The sequence below is a fragment of the Mobula birostris genome, chromosome 3, assembly GCF_030028105.1.
Source record: "Mobula birostris isolate sMobBir1 chromosome 3, sMobBir1.hap1, whole genome shotgun sequence".
NCBI classification, from domain to species: Eukaryota; Metazoa; Chordata; class Chondrichthyes; order Myliobatiformes; family Myliobatidae; genus Mobula; species Mobula birostris.
The window spans coordinates 161320033-161332935 of record NC_092372.1 but is presented as its reverse complement, the minus strand read 5'-3'; the positions used below and the strand labels follow the sequence as shown (position 1 = coordinate 161332935).

Here is a 12903-nt window from a genome sequence, read left to right as displayed (position 1 = left end):
ATCTTGGGTAGGAGATAGAAACGAGCAGTGCAGGATAAAGGAGCAAAGAGATTGGTGGCAGTGGGAGGGAGATCTCCATTTGCTGATGAGGTTGGTGATAGTGTCGGAGACAATGACCTGAAGGTCTGAGCAGGGTACTTTTCCAGGGCTAAGTAGGAGGAGGTGCCTGAGTGTTGCTACTTTGTCACTCTGCCACACTATAACAGGATTCCTTTTTCTAGGGGTTTAATGGTGCAGGTGGGATTGGGGCAGAAAGTGTGAAGGGCCGTGCGTTCAGAGGGACTAAGGTTCGGAGAGGAGAGAGGAGTGTTAATGTCAATCCGGTTGAAGTTAACTCAGCAATTAGAGTAAAAAGATCCAGAGGAGGCAATCTACCAGAGCGGAGTGACTAAAAAGAAAAGGAGGGTTGAAGATGGGAAATGGTGTCATCAGTGTGGGTGTTAATAAAAATAATACTGAGAATATGAGTTGTAAATAGTCCTTGAAAGGGAGCCCATAGATAATAGAATCAATTCAGAGTAGTTACCCATGTCAGTTCAGGAAGGCTGATGGTTGTTGGGTATTAACTGTTCTTGAACTAGGTGGCAAGGGGGACCTAAGGCTTCTGTACCTCCTGCCTGATCAAGAAAAGAACATGCCCTGTATTGTGGGGGATCTTTGGAAATGGATGCTGCTTTCATTTAAAAATACAATGTAAGAATACCCAATGGTGGCATTCTATTCTCTAATCTCTATAAAAGCACATTTCCAACAGATTTCAGATAGTAAGCAGGAGTTACATTCTTCCCTGTCTGCCGCCTGCAATTTGCTAATTTCAGCTAAAAATGTACCAACTTCAGCGAAGGCCATACCCAATGCTATGGGACTTCCTGCAGTCTGCATTCTTTTGCACCTTTTTTTAAAAATCGCTGCTTTATTGGGACCATGGTAGCAGTTTCTTGATGTTGGTAGCTTAACTGCACTTTATCTCTATTTTAAAGCATTCATTAAACTTTAAAACAAACAAAGTTAATTGTATTTATTGAAGTGAGTAAAAGATTTCTAACCCTTTCCACATCTTTCTACCAATATAAATGAAAAGTGGCGTGCTGAAAAATCTTGAACAATATCTCGCAGCAAAAAATGCAGATCAAATCACGTAAAAGAATGAAAATGAGTTTTTCTTGGCGTTTACATGGAATAAACATTTACTAGGTAATGAGCATTTAAAATTCACACATATTTGAAATAGTAAATCTTTATGAACTTCATAACTTTGAACTTTGTATTTGTACCTTAAATAACGATCTAGATATTTTTAACAAAGAGTTGGTCAGTTATTAATAAGATGAACTTGTTTTGTTTCCCTTGAGGTAATGAAGCAGCTCAACCTTCCTAATCGGATTCTCCAGGTCTAAACCACACTGAATGTCAAGTTTCCATACTTGTTGCAGCCAATCCTGTAGGTGAGAAGTATGATCAGTCCAGAATACTGAAGCAGAATGCAAGCCTTAGTGATACAATTATATCAAGGTTTGATCAATTTCTATCTTGGTGGATGAATGCAATGAGGCATTGAAGCAAAATAAAACTATAAAATCTTTAATTAAGCTTTTCTACTTTACTTACTAACACTGGGGAGAAGTGGCTATGCTTAGTGTTAAATTATATGCAATTTCTCAGTTTGATATCCTCCACCACACATCAATGTTCAACGTTCTGGCATCAGTTTGTCTCTGTTGCACTTCAGAATTACAATACTAGAAGAGCTCTGAGCTTTTTTGTTTCGTGCAGTAGTCTCCTAGTACTATCACATTTCCCACATATTTCAGGATGAGGGTGCAAAACTGATTTGTTCAGAGGTTGGGATAGTGGGCATTTTTCTTTAATATAGCCAGGGATGTCTCTGTGCTCTTCCCAATGTTTGTCACTTATCAGGACAACTAATTGGTCTGTTTAGTCTTTACTTTCTTTCTTATAAATTGTCCTAATTTGCAGCTGAGTAGTAACTTCACATTATCAGAAAGAAAGTGGTTTTCGATACACTTTGAAAAATTCTGAGTGTCTTGTAATGCTACAGGATAAATATCTTCCATCCCCTTTTGTTTTTTCCTGCAGCATATTTCCAATTTCTCAGCCTTTTTTTTCCCCCAAATGCTACACCCCACCAGCCTCTGCATCCAACACCTAATCCTCCGGAAATTCCGCCATCTCTAATGGGATCCCACAACCAAGCACATAGTTCCCTCTGTCCCTCTTTCTGCTTTCTCCAGGGATTACTCCCTATGTGACTCTCTTGTCCATTAGTATCTCCCTTCTGGTACTTATCCTTGCAAGCGAAACAAGTGCCATACCTGCCCCTGCATCTCTGCTCTCACTACCATTCAGGGCCCCAAACAGTCCTTCCAGGTGAGGCGATACTTCACCTGTGAGTCTGTTGGGGTCATCTACTGTATCCGGTGCTCCTGGTGTGGTCTCCTGTATATCGATGAGATCTGACGCAGACTGGAAGACCGTTTCACCGAGCACCTATGCTCCGTCCACCAGAAGAAGCAGGACCTCCCAGTGACCACCCATTTTAATTCCACTTTCCATTCCCATTCTGATGTCAATCAATGGCCTCCTCTGCTGTCGTGATGAGGCCACACTCGGGTTGGAAGAACAATACCTTATATTTCATCTGGGTAGCCTCCCACCTGATGGCATGAATGTCGATTTCTCAAAGTTCTGATAATGGCCCTCCCCCCTCCTCACTCCTTCATCATTCCCCATCCCCTTTTCCCTCTCTCACCTTATCTCCTTGCCTACCCATCGCATCCCTCCGATGCTCTTCCCCCCTTTTCTTTCTTCCATGGCCTTCTGTTCTTTCCTATCAGACTTCCCTTTCTCCAGCCTTGTATTTCTTTCACCAATCAACTTCCCAGTTCTTTACTTCATTCCTGCCCTTCCCAGTTTCATCTATCACCTTTTTTCTCTCTTGCCACTCCCACCTTTCAAATCTACTCGTCATCTTTTTTGCTCCAGTCCTACCGAAGGGTCTTGGCCTGAAGTGTCGACTATGCTCTTTTTCATTGATGTTGCCAGGCCTGCTGAGTTCCTCCAGCATTGTGTGTGTGTGTGTGTGTGTGTGTGTGTGTGTTGCTTAGATTTCTGGAATCTGGAGATTTTCTCATGTTTGCTTTCCTAGAGATGTTTTGCAGATTCTTACACAAGAACTCCAGTTCTCCTTTGCAAAATGAATCACTTAACACCTGGACTGATCTTTCCTATAGTTATGGCACTGGAATTATCTGAGCAGTTAGATGAGTGTCCTGCTGTTAGTCTGCCAAAATAACTCCCATAAATAGGATTATCCTGGAACGCAGTGAGAACTTCTGTTTCTGTGTACTAGAAACCTGTTACCACACCCTCTATCTCATTTGCTTTCAATAAATACCAATAGCTTCAGTTACTATGATCAGAGAAACTGACTGGCCACTTCACACTTCCCCACTCAGTCACTAAGCTTTCATCTTTCTAATTGCTCTCTCTAGTCTACTCAATAGAACTAATCTGTAGCTTCTTTGACTCTATTCCAAATCCTGAATTTCATTCCTGCCACTTTATTGAAACTTACAATGTCAAATGTTGTGTACATCGATGTTTGTAACTATGTTAAACTACAGAATTATGGAAATGGATAGTAAGGAATCTCTCCTTTACTACAGTCTATCCAATTTGCCTGCATTGGGCCCATATCCCTCTATTCATTTCTTATCTAAGTACTTGTCCAAATGTTTTAAATGTTATAATTGGATCTGTCGACTCCACCTCCTCTGGGGAGGGATTCTTCCTTTTCATATCTCCTTTAAATTTTTCTCCTATCCCCTTAAATATTTCCTTCTAGCTCTAGACCCCCTGCCTTGTGAAAAATACCCTATCTATCCAATCTATGCTGTTCATAATTTTGTAAGCCTCAAAATGGTCACCTTCCAGCTTTCTGCTTTCCAGTGAGAATACATTTAGTCCATACAATCTCATCTCATAGCTGCAACCCTCCATTCCAGATAGCACCCAGGTAAATATTTTCTGTACTTTCTCTGTTGATGCTATATCATTCCTGTAGTAATGGTGATGAGAACTGTAAGTGAGGTCCAACCAATATTACATACAATTGCAACATGCCATCTTAACTATTATATTCTTCAGCCTATGCAGGCAAACATATCCTCTTACAACCTATCCACCTGAGTCACTACTTCCAGGCCTGCACCCCAAGGTCTCTTTGTACTGTACATCCACACACCTAAGTCCCTGCCATTTAGTTCATATGTCCGAACAGAATTTGACCAGCTAAATTTCATTACCTTGCGCCTTTCTGGATTAATTTGTTTTTCCCTCTGTGACTGGAGGATGTGCTCAGCTTGGTCCTGCTGACTGGCATTTTGCAACTCCTACATTCTTTTGTTGATTACAAAAAAACAGCTGGAGTAACTCAGCAGATTAGACCCAAGTGATAATTGAGTTTTTTTGCTGAGATCCTGCATCAGAATTGAGTTTAGAGTGAAGATAGCCAGTATAAAGATATGAGGGAGAGGATTAAGGGAGGAGGGGAGTTGAGGATGGGTTGATGGGGGGGGGAGTTTTGAGACAGAGGCTGTAGGTAATTGGTGGAAATAGAAAAGGGAGAAAATAGGCAGATGAAGTCACGTTTGGGGAAATGTAGAGATGGTGGCTGGGAGATAAGAATTGGGACAGATAAGAGAGAAGTGATGGGCAAACGGAACTGGATGGGGAGGAGTAACGAATTTAGTTAATGGAGGATGGAGTTGGTAGGGTGAGGGGTGACCGAAAAGAAAGAAAGACACCTTAGATGGATTGGTGAGATTGGAAATGGTTACCTGAAATTGTAAAGTTCATATTCATGCCATTGAGTTGCAGGCTGTCCATGCAAAATGAGTATTTTCTAGCTTGTATTTGACCTCATTATGGTCGTGGTGAAGGCTGAGGATGGACAGATTGGTATGGGAAGTGAGAGCATTGAAGACCAAATGCAAGTTCTCTGGAACCAACTACCTGCTCAATCTGGTTGCTCTGATATAGGTGAGGGCAGATCGAGAGCACTCAGTGCTGAATGTGAGGTTGGATAAAGGATATTCTCTGCCAGACATCAATGTGGTGATGGAAGAGGTGTCAGGACTCATGTGGACACAGCTCAGCACATCACAGGAACCAGCCCCCTCTCTATGGACGCTGTTTACACTTCTCACTACCTCAGTAAAGCATCCCGTGTAATCAAAGACTGTCCATCTTGGACATTTTCTCTCCTCCCTTCATCTATCAGACAGAAAATACAGAAGCCTGAAAGCACATATCACCAGGATCAAGGACAGCTTCTATCCCATTGTTATCAGACACTTGAATGGATCCCTGGCACGATAAGATGGCCTCTCCATCTATAGTGTTGCATTATGATCTTTCTCTTTATTATTTACTTACACTACGCTTTTTTGATAGCTTTACACTTTGTTCTGTATTGAGCTTTTTTACCTTATTCTCGCTCAAGATGTAATGAACTGATCTTTATGAATAGTATGCAAGACATACTTTTTCATTGCATCTTGGTACATGACCATAATATACCAATACACTACTGCCTTTGGTGCTACCAGGGTTCTACCTGGCCCCTCCTTGTTCCTCGTCTGGAAACTGTGCTTTGTCATTATCATCTGTAAATGGAGTATCAGTTTCTACAAATATACTGCTCACAACTATTGCTCTGCAACACAGGACTTTGACAGGCAGGCCTTTGCAATCATATGTTTCCTAGTTACTGTAGCCTTGTGACTACAGTAATATCAGACAGTAGAACCTTAGCTAGAGATGGCACCAGAGGGCGACTTCTCTCAGACCATCAGCGAAACTGTTTAAATTCTTTTTCTTTCTTTTTCAATCTTTTTATCAGTATCGTAATGATAAAAATTAACATAATGTAGTAATCATACAAAGTTATTGGGATTACATTGCTGTAATTATCATATATAAATATAAAACCAGTTAATCCATGGATATTAAACCTCCCAATCTTATAGGATACAAATATTATATATAGACAAATTAACATGAAAAAGGAAAAAAGAAAAAAATATATATACCTCCAAAAAAAATAATCTAACAAGATAAACTACAGAAAAAAAAGACATGGGCTGTTGTGAAACATAAAAAAATGAACCATTAGTGTCGTTGACTCCGCTCCGCTCAACATGTACTAAAAAGAAATAGAGTAGGTTTGGAAAAGGTCTAATTACATCATATGAAAGTATTGAATAAATGGCCTCCAAGTCTTTTCAAATTTATTAGAAAGAACATAAATAACCCTTCTAGTTTTTTCTAATGTCTCTTTTTCCTTTTTCTTTTTCAAGGTGGCTGGAGTTCTGTTAGTCTGTGATTTACAGCTGTACTTAAACTGGGGTTCTGCACGGCGGTGTGTTCCTGTTCTCGGATCTCGCAAATCAGCGGCGTTTTTGATATCTCCAGGAGTGTCCTGAAGATGGGTGCCTTCGGAGTGCAACCTAACGCCACCTAGTGGACTCGATTTCTTACAGGTGTTGTGAATTGAAGCATTGCGGAGAACCAGAACATCGTGACAGAGTGTGGCTGGCACGAATCTCTGTTCTGGGGTGATCGCCCTCTCTCTATCTCGATGGAGAGTTTGCTATCAATTCATAAGTTGGGGGAACTCAAAATAAAAGTGGTGCTACAGACTGTAAATTCAAAACAGTGACTGTTTTTCTCCCCTCTCACTGTGGAAGGAGTGATATTGCTCTTTCCCTTGTTAGCGTGAGACAGAGAGAGCCTGACGGATGTCCAACTGTTGGGATGAACAGTAGTTTTTGATGGACTGTAGATCATGATCTCCCTTTGAGCCTTTTCTATTGCTTGCATGGTGGGTGGTGGGAGTGTGATGCTTTCTGCTAGAATAGCGAGGGGGAGGATTAGGAGGGAGGGTTGATGCTGCTTGTGTGTGTGAGGGGGAGGGGATTCTGGGCTTCTTATGTTTTTTTTCCTGTCATTCATTCTTTAGAGATTTTTTCTACTGTTTTGAGGATGTCTGTGGAGAGTAAGGATTTCAGGTTCTATATTGTATATGTCCTCTGATGTTAAATTGAACCATTGAACCAGGACCACTCTGCGAGTGTCAAGAAGACCTGGATAGTGAATTCAGGGTCCATCACTGTGTGCTGCCTGAGAGCCTTCAAATATATTCAGTACAGGATGTACCCAACAAAATGGCCACTGAGTGTATTTGTGGTCTTCTGCTGCTTTGGTCCATCTACTTCAACATGGACATGTTGTGCATTCATAAATGCTCTTCTGCACGCAGCTGTTATAATGTATGTTTATTTGAGCTACTGTTGTCTTTCTGTCAGCTTGAATCAGTCTGGCCATTCTTCTCTGACCTCTCTCATTAACAAGACATTTTTGCCCACAGAACTGCCACTCACTGGACACTTTTTGATTTCTGCAACATTCTCTGTAAACTTATTTAAGTGGACGCCCAATTAGCGCAAATAGTGGGTTTCTAGTTTGTCCAAGTTCTTTTGGAATTATTATGAATAAACTCTCATCACAGTCTCTACATCAGACTTTGTCTATTCTCCTCACTTGGGTTCCATTGTTGCCAGCACACACCGTAACAGAAGCATCCCATCAAGTAATGCTCCCAGTGGAGGTTTAACAGTGCTGTTTTGACATTGGTCATCTTTAGGTGATTGCCACCTGTGCTCAGGTCCACGTTCTGAGTTTCTCAAGTTCATGTTCTGAGCTTCTCAAGTTTTCATTCCAAGTGTCTCTAGTGTACATTCTGAGTGTCCCTGGTCTCCTTTTGAGCTCTTCAAGTTGTAAATTCTGGGTTCCAAGCTTCAGGGTCCTGTGACCCAGATTTGCATAACAATTGAGTGCTTCAAGCAAGCTCCTTGGAAAAAGTTCATTTGATTCAACGGATCAGCATTCAAGCTTAATAATGTATATTTTAGAAGAACTTAACCTTTGCTGATATTTTTCCTTCCAAGTAACGATATGACTTTGTTAATGTCAAATCAATATTTGGAAGGACGCTATTGGGAATAATTGAAATAAGCTTACATGCCAACAATTGCAGTGGGATGGACTAGCATTTACAATACATAATTCCCATCTGTATGTTCTGATGAGAGATACTTATGGTAGTAAACATTCCAGTGTGCAAGTGTGTCCTGAAACAGTAATTTGAATTGGCAACCCTGACGAGCCCTAGCTCCAAACACTGATCCCTGGCTGGAGTGTGCAAACAAACAAGTAAAGTAACCCTACCAAAAGTTAACTACTGTAAACTTGATGAAAATCATGATACAGACTGAGAATATTGAACTTTTATGTAACAAATGAAACAGATCTACAGACAGCCAGGTAGCTCAGTGATAAGATGAGCTTGTCTATGTTGTCTCAATCTGTAAAATTGAAAGTACAGCCATCTGTATCCTAAGTGTCTCTGGAAAAAATAGTGAAAAATAAAACACTATGAATAAGATTCATCCAGGATCCTTCCCTAGCTTTTGAGTTTCAAGTTTTCAAGACTTTTTTGGGGTCTCAAGGATTTTTCCAGGTCTAAGTGCCCAGTGTAAGCATCCCGGCCTAAGCGTTCAAGATTCTCAAGGTTACCCAGGTTGTCAAAGTTTTCCAGATCATCAAGGTTTTTCAGATCATCAAGGCCCTCCAGGTTTTCAAGGGCAAATCAAGGTTTCCAAGGATATTTCAAGGTTTTCAAGGACGTTTCAAAGCTTCCAAAGACCTTTCAAGGTTTCCAAGGTCTTTCCAAAGTTTCCAATGTTTTTTGTTTTCAGTGTTCTCCCCATCTTGAGGACTCCCAAGTCTATAACAAGATTCCCAATTCTCTCTTGAGGTTTCCAGGTCTCTCTCTTGAGTTCCCTAAGTCTGTCAAGTCATCCCTAGATCTCAAGTTGTTAGGTCTCCCTGGACCTTCAGATGCCAGCCATAGGAAGGGAGTGTACTGTAGAAAGATCTTTGGGCCTGTGCAGGATGCTGGAGGGTGTTGGGTTTCAAGGTTTTTTTAATTGTTGTTTAACATGAGTCGTTAATAGTTTAGAGTTCCTTATGTTTTTTTCTTGAATGACTCACTCTTTGTTATGGTTTCTCCTGGTATTTTTTGGTTAAGGTTAAGTTTATTTTGATAGGCTCGGGGATTCTGTATTACTTGTATTGTTTAAGTGAATGCCAATTAGTAGTAATCGCGGGGTCCTGGTTTTGAGAATGTTACTTCACATGGTGTTGCTCAGCTAAGCCACCTATATTCTTTTGGAATTATTATGGATAAACATTCATCACTGTCTCTACATCGGAGTCTGACTTTCCTCTGCACTTGGGTTCCAATATTGTCAGCGTGCGTTGTAACAGTGATAGGATGAAACCAGTTCAGGTGGGTGAATGGAACAGATGGGAGCTGATTATGTGATTGGCTGCATTATGTGCTGCTAATAGCAGAGTTTTGTGGGACAAATTAGGAACAGTACTTCGAGTCAGTGGTAGGACTAAGGAGGGAGCAGGAGATCAGATGGGCCTATCTGGTCTCAGCAGATTCCATACCTTTGTGATGTTGGTGCCTTTACAATTAATGTCTTGCTGCTGATTGCAGAGAGTTTTATTCCTAGTGTATCCCAGTCAGGTAAGGAAGCATTTTTCAGTAATCTACTTATATTCAGAGTTGCTCAACAGAAGGTCTCTCCTGAATTCATTGTTCTTTTTTAATTCATGTATATAATATTTGCTATTCCTTCTTCCTCACTTTTTTTTTGCAGATTATACAAATGCAGTGATTCCCTGTCTGCTCTTCTGTTCTGACTGGCTCATATAGGGTAGGATTAATGGACCATCTGGTCTTTGCCTGCCCATCAGTTTTTATAGTTCATAAATCTGTTTTATTTAATTCAAAGAAACATCAAAGATCATGCAATCTTTTTATAACTGGGTTAAATATTAAGTATTTGACTTCATATACTGTAAGTCAGTGATAATAAACTTAATTATGACCCACTTATTTCACAATAGCTGGCTGGGTTAGCAGGTTATAATTGGGTTATGTTTCCCTCTCAAATTTATTGGGTAACAAGTTGGAGCAGTGTCAATATTCAATGTACTCTGCCTTTGGAATTTCACCATTGAATGTGGGAGAAGTCAGAATCTCCTTCAGTCATTGAGAATTCTGATAGTTATTTTAAATTGGATTGATGAGCAGAAAACTGGTAATGGTGATTGTTTATAATTGCATTTACCTGCTATTTGAGAAATTGGATTGTAAAGCCAATTTTGTATCTATTATCAAAAAGCAAACATATCATGAAATAAGAGTAATGGAAACACCTCACATGTTAGACAATATCGGCGATATGCAACTGGTTCATGTTGGTGACCTTTCATTGGAAGGTTTTGTTCTGAAGGCATCCATCGGTCTTAAATATTAATTCTGTTTCTCTTGAAAGTTCAAAGTTCAAAGTAAATTTATTATCAAAGTGCATACTTGTCACCATATATAACCCTGTGATTCTTTTTTTTTTACGGACAATCACAGCAAATACAAGAAACACAACAGAATCAATGAAAGACCGCACCCAACAGAATGGATAACAACCGATGTGCAAAAAAACAGCAAGAAATTGTGCAAATACAAAAAGAGAAAAAAGGAAGAAATAATAATAATAATAAATTAGCAATAAATATCCAGAACATCTGATGAAGAATCCTTGAAAGTATGTCCATATGCTGTGGGAATAGTTTAGTGATGGAGCAACTAAAGTTGAGTGAAGTTAACCTTTCTGGTTCAAGAGTGAGGTGTTCAAGTGTAGATGTGCTCAAATATGTGCTCTTCCCTGAAATGCTGCTTTGATCTACAGAAAAAGTTGAGCATTTTCTACTCTTGTTGATTATTTTTTCACACTCTTGTTGAACAACAATTCGGTATTTTGTATTTTTCTTTCTAGATAACATGAGAAGATGAGAAGTTTATCATTCAACATTACGGGCTTCGAAGACAGCACAATAGCTATGTATTTGCCAAATTTGCTTGGTGCATTACTGCTTATCAGTTGGAAAGTCTGATCTGATTATTTGAGGGAATGGCTTGTACCAACGGTATGAGGTAATGAAATATAATTATTACAAAGGATAAAAAATTAATGCATATTTTACAGTTAGTAATGATAATTATATTTGACCTTCCTTTGTAACTTGGTTAGGAAGAGGAAATGAAGCAAAGAGTCAGTAGTTGTTAGAATGGTGTATGTGTGTGTGTGTGTGTGTGTGTGTGTGTGTGTGTATGTATGTGTGTGTGTATATATATAATATATATATAAACATTTTGCATGACTTCAGTATTTATCTTCCTCTTTTATTCCCTCAAAAATTCATAATTCTTGAAGAGTCAACCTTTAGCAATCACTTAATAAAAGTCAACATAATATCAAAGTAGATTGCTTACCATTGTGTGACATTCCAAAAGTTTTAAGAGATAGTTGCATCTAGTAGAATTGGTTTTACTATTAACCAATTTTTGACTTTTTAAAAAGAAATGAAACATCACAACAGAAATTCCTTGGTGAATTTTATGAAATCCTAACGGCGACTCCTCTGCTTGCATCTTTGGAAACAGCTCTATTTCTATCTTTAATAATCATTATTTTCCCCTTTCAGGGTTCTTTTGAAGACCCTGACCTGGACTTACACGCAGACTCCAGTCCTTTGTGGAAATAGGACTCGTTCTCGGGGTTCCATGACTGGCTGTTGCTCGACATGCCAAGGGTTTAGCCTGAGAGTCTCGATCATGTCAGAAGCCTAAGATCTCGAGGCTCTGGAGACGGGCGGATCGAGGGTCGGTGTCACAGCAGGAGACTTGTGTGTCGTCAGGGAGGCTAGAAAATCTTTCGCTGTGGGTCCACAGACCCGAGGTCTTTGCAATCTTTGGACACAGAGCTTGAAAAAAGCGACAAAATGGACTTTTAACATCGTAATGTGGGATGAAATGAGAGGCATTTGGGGTAACTTTGGTCTGTGTCTTTGCTATTGCTTAGCACACTTAGCACACTTGGGTTTGGTGATGGTAATGATCTGCGTATTTTTTGCTGGTGGGAAGAGGGGGGTTGTTGCTCGCTGCCGCTTACACGCGGGGGGTGAAGCTGGGGGGGGGTACTTCAGGGTTCTTATGTTTAACTGTCATTCATTCTTTAGGGCACTTTCCTGTTTTCGTAGATGTTTGCAAAGAAAAAACATTTCAGGATGTATATTGTACACATTTCTCTGACATTAAATTTGACCTTTGATCATTTAAGATGCATTACAGATCAAGCCAATAAGACCGTGTAATTACAAAATACTATTAAAACATTGGGAGGATTGTATATTAAAGTGTTGAAGATTAGTTTTATTTTTCACATGTACATTGAAACATAAATGAAAAATATCACTTTGTGTCAACAACCAATGCATTCTGAGGATTGTGCTGGGGACAGCTTGCAAGTGTCAAAATGTTTTCAGCATCAACATAGCATGTAAACTAGCCAAGAATATAAAAGAGGATAGTAAAAGCTTCTTTAGATATGTGAAAAGGAAAAAAATAGTTAAGACCAAAATTGGGCCCTTGAAGACAGAAGCGGGTGAATTTATTATGGGGAACAAGGAAATGGCAGATGAGTTGAACAGGTACTTTGGATCTGTCTTCACTAGGGAAGACACAAACAATCTCCCAGATGTAATAGTGGCCAAAGGACCTAGGGTAACGAATGAATTGAAGGAAATTTATATTAGGCAGGAAATGGTGTTGGATAGACTGTTAGGTCTGAAGGCTGATAAGTCCCTGGGACCTGATGGTCTGCATCCCAGGGTACTTAAGGAGGTGGC

At 39.8% G+C, this 12903-nt stretch overlaps 1 long non-coding RNA gene across 1 annotated transcript; it reads left to right on the top strand.

The window, feature by feature from the left end:
* Positions 1 to 10588: 10588 nt before the first annotated feature.
* LOC140194749 (uncharacterized) lies at positions 10589 to 12082 on the top strand. The gene is made up of 3 exons (XR_011885287.1): positions 10589 to 10909; positions 10992 to 11149; positions 11701 to 12082. It is a non-coding gene; the product is annotated as an uncharacterized lncRNA (long non-coding RNA).
* Positions 12083 to 12903: the final 821 nt, after the last annotated feature.